General features: G+C 43.5%; 1 long non-coding RNA gene across 2 annotated transcripts in view; it reads right to left on the bottom strand.

Annotated features, from left to right (window-relative positions):
• The window catches only part of LOC122945254, a 92916-nt gene extending 81521 nt beyond the window's left edge, over nucleotides 1-11395 (bottom strand). The window contains exons 1-2 of one of the 2 annotated variants that reach the window (XR_006391104.1): nucleotides 10844-11395; nucleotides 7062-7140 (exon numbers count right to left, since the gene is read on the bottom strand). This is a non-coding gene — a long non-coding RNA (uncharacterized LOC122945254). Of the gene's footprint in view, nucleotides 1-7061; nucleotides 7141-10697 lie in introns of both variants that reach the window. The other variant, XR_006391105.1, reaches the window with a different exon arrangement.
• Nucleotides 11396-16313: the final 4918 nt, after the last annotated feature.

The following is a 16313-nucleotide window of genomic DNA, read 5'->3' as shown; positions in this document are numbered from 1 at the left end:
TTCGGAAATCAGAGAGCCATCATTGTGTTATCCGTATTCAGAGAGCTATGTGTTATTTGTGGTGTCACATAGGACTGCAGGTGACATCTACTATATTATCTGTAGACTGTACTCAGAGATTTTTTTCCTCTTTGTGTATGTTTATGTGACCATGGGTAAGGGGCACCACAAGGTTAGTTCGCACAGGGCGCCTGAACACCTAAGGCCGGCCCTGTTTGTCCCCATTGACAGATCTCAAAACTAGGAAGCCACAACCCAAGTGTGAAACAGGCCTTATAAAGCAAAATATACGATAAATGGTGGCACGCCATCGGCAACAGTGGCCCTGTGGGCACCCTGGCTTAGGGACCCTGTTGCAATTGCGACCGCTGCGATCCCTATATCTATGCCACTGCACCCACCCAATATGGTCCCTGCTCAACTCCTGAGCGGTTGCCATCTTTAAAGACCAGACATCCATCCTACATACTGTATGCATATGGTGGATTTTGGGAATGGGTTAAAAAAAAAATAAGACCTTTTCATAGTTCATTTATATTCTTTTCAAATTCCAACTTTATACTTTGTATCATTCTGATAATGTTACTGTTATTTTCTGCCATTTAGTGAGACTCTAAACAAGCTTGAATCTTAAAATGTGATAAAAGGCTAGCGGCATTGAAGTCAGATTGAGGCAAACTAGGCATAAAATCCATTTTATTTTGGAAGCCTGAACGTTGCAGCGGGTTTCGCTGCCTGGGCTACAATAGGAGTGGCCTAGTTCCAGACCTGAGCATTGACCGTTCCCAAGAGTGCAATGCTTTTGTGGAAATAAACACAGCAAAGAGGACTTTTCGCAACATGTGGTAATGGAGCTAAGTGAAAGGTTTTCAACAGGGGCTAAGCTGCCTGTTTACACACAAACCTTATTCATTCCCATCTCTGACGTTTGACCTGAGAGAAAACAGTTGTCCACTTTTGTCCGTATTGTTTATCAGCATACAGAGTAAAGCTAAAAGATGTTTTATCTGTTCATTATGCTACTATAGATAATCTGTGACCTGCAAACTTCCATCATCAGTGATGAATAAGAATGTAGTGTGAGATTCCAGTATTCAGACCATGACTCACCAAGGTCATGTATCTAAATATAGGAAACCAATTTTTTTGACATGCACCACTGAAAATGAAGTTTTCCCACCACAAGCCTTTGGTGGTTAAGGCAACATTAACATAGGGTCTGAACTTTTGTGGAGAAACAGATCTCAGTATCTGTATGAGAGGGAGCACCAGTACCCTGTGCTTTGGTGCTGGCAGCTGCTGGGCCCAGGAATAGCTCGGAGCTAGTGGGCAGAGAGGGGGGTCCTGTGACCGCTGACTTATTAAGGAGCGCTGTTGTGGGCTCCTAAGGCAATGACACAGTACTGCTGATGAGGATTCATCTCGCAGGGACAATGCATGGAATATTTTCCACTTCCCTTTAAATGCTTCCTTATTTGAGCATCTGCTAAAATGCTAGAGTGCCCTGGTTGGTAATGTATCCGCACACTGGGGAAGGTAAACCTAGGTGAAATGAGGAAAGTGTGACCTTGTTAAACCATAGTAAACAAGCATGATACCAGCAAAGCTGCACGCCATTGAATTAAAATAACCTAGAATCAGAGGGCTCTGTGCAAATCCGGGTATAAAGAGTTTCCACAAGCAAAGCTGTAGTGACTTGTTAAGTGGTATTAAAGTGACACCATCATAGGATGGGAATTATTAACATGGGTATCTATACGACGTGTATAATGGGTTACCAAGTACTTAAAGGGCTTCTGTCACCCCACTAAACCTTTTTTTTTTTGCTTACTTATAATCCCTGCACTGCGATTTATGCCTACATGATCTAATTAATCATTTTGGTCCTGTAGATTTTGTTAAAAACATGCTTTTAAAATATGCAAATTACCTTGCTACCAGCAAGTAGGGCGGCTACTTGCTGGTAGCAGCCGCATCCTCCGATCCTAATGACGCCCCCTCCGCATTGTGATTGACAGGGCCAGGGAACGGAATCGTTCTCTGCTGGCCCTGCCTGTTTGCATTCAAAATCTGGCCCCTGCGCCGCGGCCGTACCTGTCTTCAATCGGCGCAGGCGCACTGAGAGGCGGGTGCTCGCTCGGCCGCTCCATCCTCAATGCGCCTGCGCCGATGACGTCACATCTACACCCGGCGCAGGCGCATTGAAGATGGAGCGGCTGCCTCTCAGTGCGCCTGCCCCGATTGAAGACAGGTACGGACGCGGCGCAGTCGCCAGATTTTGAATGCAAACAGGCAGGGCCAGCAGAGAACGATTCCGTTCCCTGGCCCTGTCAATCACAAGGCGGAGGGGGCGTCTTTAGGATCGGAGGATGCGGCTGCTACCAGCAAGTAGCCGCCCTACTTGCAAGTAGGAAGGTAATTTGCATATTTTAAAAGCTTGTTTTTAACTAAATCTACAGGACCAAAATGATTAATTAGATCATGTAGCCATAAATCGCAGTGCAGGGATTATAAGTAAGCAAAAAAAAAAAAAAAGGTTTAGTGGGGTGACAGAAGCCCTTTAAAACCCATACATTGTGTGTGTGTGTGTGTATAGACCCACAACATATTTTTCGGATTATAAGACCCACATAGGATTTAGAGGAGGAAAATAAGAAAAAATAAATTTTTCATCAGCCCTCAGAGCATACCCTCATTCTTCATCAGACCTCAGATTAGACCCTCATCAGACCCCCATTCTTCAGCAGAACATATATCAGACCCTCAACCTCCATCACCCTCAGTCTGACCCCTCAACCTCCATCAGCCTCAGATCAGACCCTCCAGCAGCCTCCCATCAGACTCCCCCAGCCTATGATCAGACCCACCCAGCCTCCATTAACCTGGGATCATACCCCCCCCAGCCCCAATCAGCCTCAGATGGAACCCCACAGCCCCCATAAGAACCCCTTCAGACTCAGATCAGACCACCCCAGCCCCACTCTGCCTCAGATTGGACCCCTCCATCCCCCATCAGCCTCAGATCAGACCCCTCCATCAGCCTCAGATCAGCCACCATCACACCCCCAGCCCCCATCAGACCTCAGATCAGACATTTAAAAAAAATACAAAAATAAACTTACCTCGCTTGCTCCGGATGGCACCGCATATCCAGGACTCACTGCTCCATTGCTTATTACGGGTCCCGCCGCGCACAGCATCAGGTCATAGTGTGTGCCTACATGCGCAGTGGGACCCGGAAGAGGATAATGGTCAGTGAGTAAAGCCAGCGCAGAGCTTCCCTCACCTCCCCGTGCCTCCTGCATGCTAATGACCACTTCCATAATGGAAATGTGAAGCAGTCCTTACCAGATCCCGACACTGGGTTCTGGCTCCTTTTCTCCACACACTCCCTGCATCAACATCCAATTTCATGCGGGTCCCATGCATCACTTGACCCAGGGACATATAACCACTGCATCGGCCATGTGACCTCTGTAAAACCCAGTGTTGATGCAGGCAGAGCAGAGGCTGACGCAGGGGAGCAAAGTAGCTGGAACCCAGTTCCGGGAATCGGGTAAGTATAATTCCCTGTATAGGTCCAGCCACATTGGAGGGTCTGCCCAAAAGGCCACCAGAGGTGAACAAGCCCTTTAAGGCTACTGAAGTAATCAGGCAGCTGAATCCCAGATGACCAGCAGTCAGATACTTCCTGGAGAAAAGACAGAAGTAGTTTTCATCTCTTCTGTGATCTCTCTTAAACATTATTTTGTAGACCCGCAGCTTTTTTTAGGGTCATGTCACATGGAAGTATTTACTACACAGATAATGGAAAACAGTGCTCTCCATCACATTAGATCAGATATGTTTTGGAGTAGTGCATACAACCCCAGGCAAACAAATATGGAATCACCATACTTAGAAGATGTTCCTCCAATGTATTCAGGCCCCATTCGCATCACATTTTCAGTGCCATTTGACATACAGTATGTGCCAGAACACCTCCTAGTGTATATCTCAATGGAAGGCTATGATGTATACCACTTGTATAGGCATCCAGCGGGATATGTCAGCCATATACTGTAGTTTGTTACTATATAGTGTACCATTTTTTGAATACCATGCACTACAAGCTATTCTGTTGGCCCATTTTGGGTGAATGGAACCCTAGGGGTAAGCTTATCATTACACAGGAGCTTTTTGTGATGTACACACTAACTGCATGAAGTAAACATGGGCTTTGTTCATGGTAAACTCACAAATCACAGATATGACACAAATCATTATTAGCTGAAGACTTTGGCTCTGTGAAGCATATCTCTAACAAATCTTTCAATATTTACAGTCAGGTCTAAAAAAAATGTATTTTTTTTTCAATGTAACATTAGATAATGTGCTTTATATATGTGAGGGGGGGGGAGAAAATATACTTTTGGAATTTTTTAATAAAATTTAATAAAAAATGATTTTTATTTAGAGTTATAGAGAAAAAGAGATACATTTTAGACCTGAATGTATATATTGAAAAAGGAACAATCTGCACTAAAACATTTAATAAACCTACAGATGCTAACAGTTTAATTTCCAAAGAAAGTTGCCACTTGCCCCAGTGGTTAGATAATATATAGTCAATTTTTGTGCATTAAAAGGAACTGTACAAAAATAGAAGAATATAAAATAGAAGCAGAACACATGCAGGAGAGATTCGAATCAAAAGGGTATGATAAAGAATTATTAATAAAACAGAAATAGAGCAACTAGATAGACAAACCCTTTTGGAAGATTCAGGAAACAATGAGGTGAAAAAAAGATAGATCAGGAAAGAGGAAGAAATCCCACCGATTATTATGCCATATAACGGTCAGACAAAATATTTTAAGAAATTAGTGAATAAACACTGGGGTATTTTTAAAGAAGACAAGATTATTGGCGACCATGTTCCAGATATCCCTAAATTTATATATAGAAAGGCAAAAAACATAGGGACCATGGTGGCTTCCACAAAAGGATGCATGGCAGTAACCAATAGAGAAATGAAAAATGATAATGAAAATTCACCAAAAGGTTTTTTTCCATGTAGAAAATGCATAGGGTGCAAAAAATCCCAAAAGAATAAAAAAAACAATTCCAGATAGAGAATAAGGGTGGCTCATATGAACATGACATTAGAGAGCACATTTGGGGGTAATATATGCCATCATATGCCCTTGTAAGAAGATCTATATCGGGCGAACAAAAACATAACTAAAAAAGAGACTGGCAGAACATGTTTACAACATCCAGAGAAAATATGAGGGACATCCATTACCAAGGCATTACAGGGACAAACATGGAGGGAAATTTGAAGGGTCGATATTCTGTGAGGTAGAAATAATAAAGATAAATGAACGGGGGGGGGGGATTTTGTCGAAAGCACATAAAGAGCTGAATTTCAATATGGATACTTTGGCACCAAAGGGCTTAAACTCAGAAATAGAGCTTAGCGTGCATGCTGTACCTGCGCTCCCTGGACTTTGTGTGGCTGTCATTGCCAATAACAGGTAGGAACTAGTGTTAGGGACCACTCATGGAGGCGACCTTGACGTGGTGAGTGGCTTGTTCTGCTTTGGCCAAAATGTACACCAATGCCTTATTCAACATCCAGCATAGAGGCAGGGCAGAGTGCTGGTTGCAGAGTGCTGGTTGCAGAGTGCAATTGCATTTGTGTTTTTACGTTTGTATCTGTATTTCGCCACAGCAATGTGCACCTGCATACAGGGTTGTGTGGGCTGAACCCCCCACAGAAATAGAGCTGCTTGCGTTTAACTGAAAGAAAGAATGAGGAACCAAGTAAAAAAAAAATAGATGGTTGTGAGTTAGATGCGGAACGTGAAGAGTTAAAGGATAACTGTCACATTTAGAGCCAAATTTTTTTTTTTTATATATATATGTAGTTACTAACATGATATTCCAGAATCAGTTACTATTAGACTGACTTACCCCATATTTAATAAGATTCAGCCCTTAGCAACCAGTCTGCATAAAACTGCAATTTCACTATTCAGTTAAGATGGCCGCCACTGCCCTCACCCTGAGGCTAATCCCGCCTGCCCTCACTAGCCAGTAACAGAAGCCTCCCCAAAAGTGTCAGTAACCACAGCCCTCCCCCTTAAAGGGTTAATCTCCTGCAGCACACAGGGGTCCTCTTACCACATGTTGCTTTCATTTATACACTGAGCAGACGGCAGATCTCCCTTCCCTGTTGTGCACTGCTTCAACTCTGCATAATCCAGCTCTGCTGAGTGAGGGGGCGTCTGCCAAGCGCAGGGACAGGGAGAAGTGCACACAGCCCAGGCACTGTTATCAGCTGCTGGGGAGGACCTGGCTTTAATCATTTACTTACAGTCCCTGGATGTGAGCCTGCACGCTTCAGATAGACGGACCATGCCTAGCAACCCTATTTTAAGCACAGGTTCCCTGATGAAGGACAACGCATTGTCTGAAATGCATTGGTTTTTGGCACCTCTAGCTATCCCATCGTATCAGGGGTGAATGGTTTAAATGATGCAGCCTGTAAATATATTGATCACTTCTTGCAGCCATTGATGGAGGGATTACTAAGACACCTAAAGGACACCATGGACATTCTGAGAAAAATGGAGGACATACATCTTGAACCTGACACGCTGATTGCCACGTGTGATGTGGAATCCCTGTATAATTCGATTAAACATCAAGATGGCTTGGAAGCCACGGAATTCTTTTTAAAGACCACGAGTATGGGTAAGGAGAAGTGTAATTTTATTCTAACTCTTCTCAACTATGTTCTTACCCATAACTTCTTCTTGTTTGGGGGGTCCTTCTACCTACAGCTCCAGGGTACCGCAATGGGGGCGGCATGTGCACCCTCATATGCAAATTTGTTCCTGGGGCTGTGGGAGAGGGACATCGTACAGTCCAGTCCCCTGCCAGAGTCCAATAAGGTACAATATTGAGGTAGGTATTGGGGTAGATGATATACTGATCATCTGGCAGGGGACTGAGGAGGAATTTGTGAATTGCATTCGGCTGCTTAACAACAATACTAAAAATATTAAACTTACCTTCAAGGTGGCTCGCACAAATGTTGAATTTCTGGACGTGATCTTCCGGGTGGATGCAACTGGCCATCTGGGTACCAATCTATACCGAAAAGAAACCTCTGTGAATGCACTGTTACATGCAGGCTCGTCACACCCTGGCAACTTGATAAAGAGCATACCGGTGGGGCAGTTTCTGCGAGCCTGCAGGATCTGCTTATCGGAGGAGTTATTCGAGACACAGGCTGAGGATTTGAGAAGAAGATTTGGACAGAGAGGGTATAGTAATCGGTGCATAGAGCAAGCTTATAAGAGAGCACGACTTTCAAAGAGAAGTTATCTATTCCATAAGAAACAAACTCGGCAGGATTCGCAACAGATCAGGTTTATTACAGGATTCAACAGTAAATGGAAAGAGGTAAACACAGTTCTAAATAAATACTGGAATATGTTGATATCTGATACCCAGCTACAAGAGGTGATACCCCCATATGCTTCAACAACCTTCCGTAGGTCAAAATACCTGCGTGGTCAATTGGTCCGCAGCCATTATGCCCGTAAGGAAGTGAGATTGTTTGGTAACAAAGGGCCACCATGGGGGAGTAAAGAATGTGGGAAGTGCGTTGCCTGTGCTAATATGGACAGAGCAACCCACTTCCACAATTCGGCAGGGGATAAAGTGTTCAAGATCACACATACAATTACGTGTACAACCATTGGGGTCAGTGGGCAATCTGACCTTGTGACCTCATTTACGTGGGATTAACGTCTCGGCAGCTGAGAAGAAGGGTTAGGGAACACGTACTTTCCATTGAGGCAGCAAAAGAAGAGCAAGACATCACACAACTCAAGACCTTACCTAGACATTTTAAAGAGAAACATGATTCAGATGGTACCTTACTCAGGATTAGGGGTGTCGATCGAGTGCTTATCTCCCCAAGAGGAGAAGATTGGACGAAAACATTAGCTCAAAAAGAAACCAAATGGATTTTTCTGTTAAACACAGTTACACCTCTCGGTTCAGATCAGTAGGCTTCCTGTGTGCCATCTCCTCTGGGTCTGGGTCTAATGCCCAGGACTTTGTTTTTAACTGCTATTTTAATGTTTTCATATAATTTATTTTAACAGGTCTTCTCTTGATATATTTGGTGTTGTATCCTGTATATACTCATGATGTTTTATATGCTGCAGAAAGAGAGATGAGTGTCTGATGCCTGTCACAACTGATGTTTCGCCTTTCATCTGAGACTTCTGGAATTACAAGGATCCTGTGGGGTGGGGGGGGGGGGGGGTTATTGGTTATGTATTTTTACAAGGACAGTTGATATGTCACACATTGTGTATAATATCATGTATATATGTTGTAACACTGAGGTCTGCTCACTTATGGATTTATTCACAGTTATCTGGCTAGGCATAATTCAAATATGTACACATATCTGGTTATGTAGAAGTTTCCACTCTGATCTGGCACACTTCTTGTACTGATAAGAGTTTTTGAGTTGGTTCATTACTATATAATTCTTTCATTTTCCGTGTCTTCACTTTGCACTGCATGAGCACTGAGCACTTGCACTTTAATCATGGGTCTCGTCCCATTACTGTATAACAATATTGCTTATATTAAGTATAATTCATTTATGAACTATACTGGTTGATCACTTTTTAGGTCAGGACTGTGGGTATTGCTAGCAATGTGAGCGCATATAGATATATGTATACATGGTATTTTAATCAGGCTGAATGTGTGTGCATGTCTGGGAATATTTAATGATGTATTGAATGTATGTACAGGGAGTGCAGAATTATTAGGCAAATGAGTATTTTGACCACATCATCCTCTTTATGCATGTTGTCTTACTCCAAGCTGTATAGGCTCGAAAGCCTACTACCAATTAAGCATATTAGGTGATGTGCATCTCTGTAATGAGAAGGGGTGTGGTCTAATGACATCAACACCCTATATCAGGTGTGCATAATTATTAGGCAACTTCCTTTCCTTTGGCAAAATGGGTCAAAAGAAGGACTTGACAGGCTCAGAAAAGTCAAAAATAGTGAGATATCTTGCAGAGGGATGCAGCACTCTTAAAATTGCAAAGCTTCTGAAGCGTGATCATCGAACAATCAAGCGTTTCATTCAAAATAGTCAACAGGGTCGCAAGAAGCGTGTGGAAAAACCAAGGCGCAAAATAACTGCCCATGAACTGAGAAAAGTCAAGCGTGCAGCTGCCAAGATGCCACTTGCCACCAGTTTGGCCATATTTCAGAGCTGCAACATCACTGGAGTGCCCAAAAACACAAGGTGTGCAATACTCAGAGACATGGCCAAGGTAAAGAAGGCTGAAAGACGACCACCACTGAACAAAACACACAAGCTGAAACGTCAAGACTGGGCCAAGAAATATCTCAAGACTGATTTTTCTAAGGTTTTATGGACTGATGAAATGAGAGTGAGTCTTGATGGGCCAGATGGATGGGCCCGTGGCTGGATTGGTAAAGGGCAGAGAGCTCCAGTCCGACTCAGACACCAGCAAGGTGGAGGTGGAGTACTGGTTTGGGCTGGTATCATCAAAGATGAGCTTATGGGGCCTTTTCGGGTTGAGGATGGAGTCAAGCTCAACTCCCAGTCCTACTGCCAGTTTCTGGAAGACACCTTTTTCAAGCAGTGGTACAGGAAGAAGTCTGCATCCTTCAAGAAAAACATGATTTTCATGCAGGACAATGCTCCATCACACGCGTCCAAGTACTCCACAGCGTGGCTGGCAAGAAAGGGTATAAAAGAAGAAAATCTAATGACATGGCCTGATGTTCACCTGATCTGAACCCCATTGAGAACCTGTGGTCCATCATCAAATGTGAGATTTACAAGGAGGGAAAACAGTACACCTCTCTGAACAGTGTCTGGGAGGCTGTGGTTGCTGCTGCACGCAATGTTGATGGTGAACAGATCAAAACACTGACAGAATCCATGGATGGCAGGCTTTTGAGTGTCCTTGCAAAGAAAGGTGGCTATATTGGTCACTGATTTGTTTTTGAATGCCAGAAATGTATATTTGTGAATGTTGAGATGTTATATTGGTTTCACTGGTAAAAAGAAATAATTGAAATGGGTATATATTTGTTTTTTGTTAAGTTGCCTAATAATTATGCGCAGTAATAGTCACCTGCACACACAGATATCCCCCTAAAATAGCTCAAACAAAAAACAAACTAAAAACTACTTCCAAAAATATTCAGCTTTGATATTAATGAGTTTTTTGGGTTCATTGAGAACATGGTTGTTGTTCAATAATAAAATTAATCCTCAAAAATACAACTTGCCTAATAATTCTGCACTCCCTGTATTTATGGAGATTTTTGGTTAGTGTCACAGCAGTGGATGTATGGATTAATTCATGGATTTATTGATGAAGTACTATGTACTATTTACTATTTATCAATTGTTGGTATTTCATTGCAGTAATATGGACCTATTATGGTTCAGGTATTAGTTCTTGTCCACCTGCTCCCCTTCCCTCCATCCTTTGTTTTCATAACTGCCCCCTCTTTTGCTCATTCCATTTCTCATTGTGTTATTATTATTCTGATGTCGTAAGTCTGTAGTGCTGAGGTGAGTTGTGTATATGTATAATTTCGCCATTCTATGATTATGGAGCTGACCTCGGGTTTGTGGACGGACGTTATGGCTCAGATCGCATGATAACGGGAAAGTCATACTGTAATATTCGTTGCCATGGCCACACCAGCCGCTAGAGGATTCGTGTAGATGGATCCTGATCATGCTATGAGGGATGGACTTAACTTACGTGTGTGGACGTCTCTAGATTGTGGGGAGGGCGGAGGTGACGTTGCGAAGCTGCTTCCTGATTCTAGTATGGCCGGATGTGACGTACCTGGGCTGACAGAGCAGTAGATGGTATGATGCGGGCGGAGGTGACGTTATGGATCCTACTTCCAGTTTTCAGCATGGGCGTATGTGACGTAGTTGTGACGTAGGATGTGACGTAGAGAGGCATATGGTGTCAGATGATTGGTTGATTCTCTCAGCTGCGGCTCTATTTAAGATGAGTATGTTGGCAGGATAGACACGCCCCTTTGAAAAAGCTGAGCGAAACGCGCGTCAGGATGCACTCACCAAGGCTCCAAGGTTGGTTCCCCATTATTTTTAGATAGGTGTGCCGGTTGTGATTATTTATATGTTGGATATATGTGGCACATCAATATGTTTGATGTTTTGGATATGCTATCCATACACTATGTCCATTAACCTTTACAATTTGGTTGGCATGGTATCACCTGCATGACCACTTAAAGAGGACCTTTCACCAATTATGACACTGTGAACTTAGAATACAGACACGGAGAGTGGCCCCCGGGGATCTCACTGCACTTACTATTATCCCCGGGCGCCGCTCCGTTCTCCTGCTATGCCCTCCGGTATCTCCGGCCACTAAGTTATGCTAGGCGGAGTCTGCCCTTGTTCTCCTGTAGAGCTGGCCAATCGCATTGCAGAGCTCACAGCCTGGGAGAAAAGAACCTCCCAGGCTGTGAGCTCTGCGCTGCGATTGGCCAGCACTAGAGCAGAACAAGGGCAGACTCCGCATAACTTAGTGACTGAAATCTCTGCCTACTATAACTTAGTGGCCGGAGATACCGGAGGGCATAGCGGGAGAACAGAGCGGCGCCCGGGGATAATAGTAAGTGCAGTGAGATCCCCGGGCTCCGTTCTCTATGTCTGTATACTTAGTTCACAGTGTCATAATCGGTGAAAGGTCCTCTTTAAGCGCACGTCCTTCCTTGGCCTGTGGATGAGATATTTCATCTCGGTATAGCAATTCCAGGTCATTAGGAGGTGTGCACTAAGGGGATCTTGTGTAACCTTGGTGGGGCGCTAATTCGTAGCGCCACCACAATACTGCTTTATACTTATTATATTTATTATAAGTGATAACTGATTGTCCTTTATGTGACTATTTAATAAAATATTTTTGTTATTCATGTACATGTGTGTTCTTGTTTATTGGATTTATTGAGTTTGCGCTCACATATGATTTTCTCATTGTTGTTGAGGAGTATTTCGGTTATAACCTCTAGCTATCCGTAGCTCAATAAGTGACGCCACTAGTCGCTCCTTGCGAGCGCAAGCTTCTGAACTTACAAACACAGAGTTTCGCCACCACTGGGGGCGCGCTCCTGTGGAGGAAAGATACCCGATCCACCTAAAAATCCAAAAATCCTGTCATCAAGCTTGCAATAGGAGTTGAAAGTACCACAGAATAAAATCCAATAGCAAGGTAATCTTTTATGTCATATTGGTTTGTATTAGTGGTAAATCTCTGGCGGGTTCACAGGAGAAGGTAGTGTGCAGTACCTGGAATAAGGAGTCAATATTTGTGGCAGAACTGTAAGAAATAGGATAAAGAACGGCCAAACGAAAACCAGCACTCACCCCTAAACAGAAGAAAACAAGGTTACCAGAGCTAAAGAGAAGCAATCATGGAGTGTGGATGGTTGGATGAAATTCATATTCAGTGATGAATCATGGATCTGCATTGGACAAGAAGATGATGCTGGAACTTATGTCTGGCGCCATTCTAATAAAATAAAGATGAGTGGCTGAAGAGAACAGATTTCCCTCTTCACTTCTAATATAGGTTTGCATGTCCGGTAAACCATAAGGGGAGATGGCAGTCATTAACTCAACACTCAATGCAAAGGTGTACAGACAAGTTTTGGACATTTTTCTTATTCCATCAATAGAAAATAGGTTGAAGTGATGATTTTTCAGAGAAAAGAGTGTTAACCTCTTCCTGACACCTTGATTTTCCATGTTTGTGTTTTTTATTTTTCCACTCCCTGTTTTCTTAGAGCCTTAAAGGGGTTTTCTGCTTTTCCTATATTGATGACCTGTCCTCAGGATAGGTCATCAATATTAGATAGGTGGGGGCCCGACTGCTGGCACCTGGGCAGTCAGCTGTATGAAGCTATGCTCTCCTCACTTTTTTCCTGCTTGCCGCCCACATCGCAGCAGCGAACAGTGTAATTACAACTCCTCCCATTCACTTCAACTGGAAGCCTCCCTTCTTTACATCTATGAGTTGTGTGAGGGCTAATTTTTTAAAATTTTTATTAATACCATTTTAGGGTGTGTGTGATTTTTTTATATTTTTTATTACCGAAAAAATGGCAAATCGGCCATTTAGATTTTTTATTTTTCTCATTACAGTGTTCACTGTATGTGATATACAAATTTGATATTTTAATAGTGCAGACGTTTTTGGACACGGCAGCACCTATGATGTATATTTTTGCATTGCTTAGTTTCAAAATAAGGAAAGTAGAGTGATTTGATATTTTTTTTTATCTTTTTAGATTTTTTTGACCCTTGTTTTAAGTCCCCCTTGCAGCCTATGGGAAAACTGCTATGTTATTATCTGTAGAAACATAGCTATGGCAGGCTTCAGATCCTAGCTATGGCAGGCTTCAGATCCTTCAGAGGGTCTAAGGCTGCCAAAGCAACCAAACAATCTTTTGTCATGTGGAGGTGCCAAAACAGCAGGGCTCCCAGGTAAAGGCCTCTCAGATCACAACTGTCCATGGCATGTGAGGATTTAAATGTCTGTGATCAGCGTTATTGTGTCACGCCACGGTTATGGCCGTGACTCCTTGGGAGCCGCATACTGTTGCCCGCGGTTTGGGTTGTTGTTTCAACCGCAGCTCGAGGCATGATGTTGTTTGCCTCAAGTGCGGTTTCCGCGGACAACAGGTATGTGTGCAGTTCCCTTGGAGTTTGTGTGCGTGTATGTATGCACTGTTGTTTGTCTGTGTGCACTCTGTGTATTGTGTGGTGTGCACTGACATCTTTCCTGCACTGTGGTTGTCCGTGGCAACGTTTGGTGATGTGTACATGTGGTGGCAGTGTCCCGGCCTTTGGGCTGACTCCCAGGACACGGTTGCCACCCATGTTGTTGCCAGCGGCAACAGCCACAGTGTGTTCTAGTGTTGGACACTTTCTCTTTATGTTGGTGTTTCCCTTCCTTGGTGCTGGAAGGGTTAACTCCCTTCCCAGTGTGTGTGAGTCACTGGGTGTGTCTGACCGTTGGGTGTGGCCTCTTAGGCCTATAAAGCCTCTCACTTTGGCATGGCTCAGTAGGTTGCTTCAGTCATGCTTTGCTGTAGCAGCCTCCTGTGATTTCCATCTTCTTGTAAGGGCCACCCTTCCGGTCATAAGTTCTATTACCGTGATGTGTTGTTGATGTCCTATGTCTTTGCTTTTTAGTGCGGCTATGGATGTCCTGGTTCCTGAGTGTTCGTACGTGTGTGCTGTTTCTCTTATGTTGTGTGGACAGCGTTTTCTGAGCACGGGTTCCAGTCAGCAAGGCTGAGAATAATAAAAAAGTTAACTCACCTTCTCCTCTTGTTCGCGTAGATGCCGGTCTGTTCTTTAGCTGTGGGCTGAATGACCTGAGGTGATGTCAGATCACATGCTCCAATCACATGGTCCATCACCATGGTGATGGAGCATGTGATCTGACGTCACCACAGGTCCTTTAGCCACAGCTAAAGAACAGACCGGCATCTAGGCGAACAAGAGGAGAAGGTGAGTTAACTTTTTTATTATTTTTAACCCTTCCAGCACTATTATACTAAGCATTCTGTATTCAGAATGCTATTATTTTCCCTTATAACCATGTTATAAGGGGAAATAATACAGTGAATAGACTGTCACCTAGAACCCATGCGTGAAAATCGCACCGCATCCGCACTTGCTTGCGGATGCATGCGATTTTCACGCAACCCCATTCATTTCTATAGGGCCTGCGTTACGTGAAAAACGCACAAAGAGGAGCATGCTGCGATTTTCACGCAACGCACAAGTGATGCGTGAAAATCACCGCTCGTGTGCACAGTCCCATAGAAATGAATGGGTCAGGATTCAGTGCGGGTGCAGTGCGTTCACCGCACGCATCGCACCCGCACAGAAAACTCGCCCATGTGAAAGGGGCCTTACAGTGGATATAAAAAGTCTACACACCCCTGTTAAAATAGATAAATCATTTCAGAACTTTTTCCACCTTTAATGTGACCTATAAACTGTACCACTCAATTGAAAAACAAACTGAAATCTTTCAGGCAGAGGGAAGAAAAAAGATATAAAAATAAAATAATATGGTTGCATAAGTGTGCACACCCTTAAACTAATACTTTTTTTAAGCACCTTTTGATTTTATTACAGCGCTCAGTCTTTTTGGGTATGAGTCTATCAGCATGGCACATTTTGACTTGGCAAGATTTGCCCACTCTTCTTTGCAAAAACACTCCAAATCAGTCAGATTGCGAGGGCATCTCCTGTGCACAGCCCTCTTCAGATCACCCCACAGATTTCAATCGTATTCAGGTCTGGGCTCTGGCTGGGCCATTCCAAAACTGTAATCTTCTCATCAATTTTGGAGGGACGTCCAGTTCTTGGTAATGTCACTGTTGTGCCATATTTTCTCCACTTGATGATGACTGTCTTCACTGTGTTCCATGGTATATCTAATGCCCTGGAAATTCTTTTGTCCCCTTCTCCTGACTGATACCTTTTAACAATGAGATCCCTCTGATGCTTTGGAAGCTCTCTGTGGACCATGGCTTTTGCTGTGGGATGCGACTAAGAAAGTTTCAGCAAAGACCAACTAAAGCAGCTGAACTTTATTTGGGGTTAATCAGATGCACTTTAAATGATGGCAGGTGTATGCTGACTCTTATTTAACATGATTTTGAATGTGTTTGCTTAATTCTGAACACAACTACATCCCCACACTTATGCAACCACATTATTTTCGTTTTCTTCACTCCACCTAAAAGATTTCAGTTTGTTTTTCAATTGAGTGGTACAGTTTATAGGTCACATTAAAGGTGGAAAAAGTTCTGAAATGATTTATCTTTGTCTCATTTTTTTACATCATAGAAGCTTGACATTTTACCAGGGGTGTGTAGACTTTTTATATCCACTGTACCTGCTTCATGCCGCCCTGGCCCCCTCTGCCTCCATCTTCTGGTTCCTGCACTTTTACACCTCCCAGTGCATGGCCATGGTCACATACACCGCTCCAGTCAATGACTGGCTTCAGCAGTGGCACAACTCCTTGTGGCCACATCTCTGCTGAAGCCAGTGTTTGGCTGGAGAGGTGCATGTGACCTAGCCATGCACTGCCAAGTAAAAACAACTCTTCGGTTTCAGGGGCCATGCTGCAAGAACTTGTTATAAATTCATTTTTACTGGGAAATCCC

The sequence above is a fragment of the Bufo gargarizans genome, chromosome 8 (genome assembly GCF_014858855.1).
Source record: "Bufo gargarizans isolate SCDJY-AF-19 chromosome 8, ASM1485885v1, whole genome shotgun sequence".
NCBI classification, from domain to species: Eukaryota; Metazoa; Chordata; class Amphibia; order Anura; family Bufonidae; genus Bufo; species Bufo gargarizans.
The sequence above is the reverse complement of the archived record's forward strand: the minus strand, read 5'-3'. Positions and strand labels throughout refer to the sequence as shown.